The 2,132-nt window shown below is 46.6% G+C and overlaps 1 pseudogene; it reads left to right on the plus strand.

The window, feature by feature from the left end:
* The first annotated feature begins 218 nt into the window (after positions 1–218).
* Positions 219–1,156, plus strand: LOC115641971 (annotated as a pseudogene).
* The last annotated feature ends 976 nt before the right edge of the window (positions 1,157–2,132 follow it).

The following is a 2,132-nucleotide window of genomic DNA, read 5'->3' on the forward strand; positions in this document are numbered from 1 at the left end:
GAGCTAAATGGACTACAAGTCTGATCTAGTCTGGCCATGCTTGTCTTCCAATAGATGGTGTAAATCCAAGACTATATTTTTGCTGATCATCCTTGAGCTTGTGGGAGTCTCTAGACAGGCACTGAGAGCAGAAATATGTCTCATTAAATTTAACCTAGTCTCCTTTTTTTCCTTTCAGGAAGGAAAGCTCAAAACTCCTCAGACCTACCTAGTACATTATGTCAGCTGTCAATGACACCAAATTCAAATTTGCAGTGTTCCTTCTCACTGGGATACCTGGGCAGGAAGACATCCATCTCTGGATATCTGTCCCCTTCTGCTTAATGTATGTTATTTCGATAGTAGGAAATTCAGTCATTTTGTTCATTATAAAAACAGACCCAAGCCTCCATGAGCCCATGTACATTTTCCTTTCCATGTTGGCTGTCACAGACCTTGGCTTATTAATATCCACCATACCAACAATACTGGGCATATTCTAGTTTGACTCTAGGGAAATCAGCCTTGATGCCTGTTTTGCCCAACTGTTCTTCATCCACTCGCTTCAATGCATCAAATCTTCCATGCTTTTGCTGATGGCCTTTGACCGCTTCATCGCGATCTGTAACCCACTGAGATATGCTTCCATCTTAACCCTGCTGAGAATTGCCAAAACAGGACTGGTGTTTGTGCTAAGATTCGTGGCCCTAATATATTCCCACTCCCTTTTCTCGTGAAATGGTTCCAATACTGTCGAGCCAATGTTCTCTCCCATTCCTACTGCCGGCACGAGGATGTCCTGAAGATGGCCTGTGCGGATATCACAGTCAATAACATCTACGGCTTGTCTGTTGCATTTTTAACAATGGGGTTGAACTCGCTGCTCATCTTCCTCTCTTATGTGCTGATCCTCAAAACAGTACTGAGCATCGCATCCTCCACAGAGTGCCTCATGGCCCTGACCACCTGTGTCTCTCACCTATGCGCCGTCCTGCTGTTCTACATACCAGAGATTGGGCTGGCTCTGATACACAGATTCAGGAATAGCTCTTCTGACTTTCTTCAGATTCTTCTGGGCTATGTCTACATGATGATCCCGCCCCTGATAAATCCAATCGTGTACAGTGTGAAAAGCAAACACCTTCGTGCAAGGATAATCAGGGCATTTGTGAAGTGAAGGGTCAGTTCATCACCTGTCTCCAGCACTGGTGACAAAAAAAACATGAGCGTTGGTCACGACCATTTATTCCATCCTGGATCCTCTTCCCCCTCTGCACCTTCCTGCGCCCCATCTCTTCCCACAAGACTTTACCTCCTCTTTACTCAAGGCTCCGTCTCCTCTTCAAGCTAGAAGTTAGAAGCTAGAAGCCAGGTGATTGTAACAGCTGCCCAGGGAGTCAGCTACTTTGAGGATTCCCAGACCCTCTACATTTTACCTCCCAGAATGTACAACCCAGGGAAGGTGGGGAGTCTGGGGCTCCCCGCAGTAGCCTGGGCTCCTGGGGAAGCTGCTACCATGGCCTGACAGTGAGGGATAGATAGCTGGTTTCTGAGGAGAGTGTTGGAATGTCACAGGGTCATTGGGAGTTTCAGCACAGTCACCAAAGAGGTGTTTGCCAGCCATTCAGACTGAAAGGGTCTAACTGCCAAGCAACAGCCACGGGGGCTTCATCTTAGACGGTCTGGCTGGGAGAAAGCATTCTTAGGGCAAAAGTCACCTTCACACCTTGACCTTGGCCCTGAAACATGGACATGGCTGAGCACTACAGTGACTCCGCCCAGGCTCACACAGGTTTCAGCAAAGGCTGCTTCCACAAGGAAGTGGCAAAAAGAGGGGAAGATTTTCAGAGACATAGGGAAAGTAGACTGTGTCCCAAGAGTTCCTTTGCTTCCAAAAAGAATGTAAATTGAGCCAGTTTTGTTCCTCTATCTCCAGAGCAAAGGCTGTCTAAATTAGCTTGTAATGATACATGAAATCGAAGAATGAGGACGTGCGATAGCTGCCTGCTATTTTAAAACCATTTTCTCTAAGGCTTTGTGCTGTTTACTAACAAATCTCTTTGGTTTAAGGAGGCTGGGGTTAACTGTATAGCTCTGGTCAGAAGCGCTCGAAGGGAAGAAATTGAGGTATCCTGTCAGTCCTGCTTGGTGAT

The sequence above is a fragment of the Gopherus evgoodei genome, unplaced genomic scaffold (genome assembly GCF_007399415.2).
Source record: "Gopherus evgoodei ecotype Sinaloan lineage unplaced genomic scaffold, rGopEvg1_v1.p scaffold_36_arrow_ctg1, whole genome shotgun sequence".
Taxonomy (NCBI): domain Eukaryota; kingdom Metazoa; phylum Chordata; order Testudines; family Testudinidae; genus Gopherus; species Gopherus evgoodei.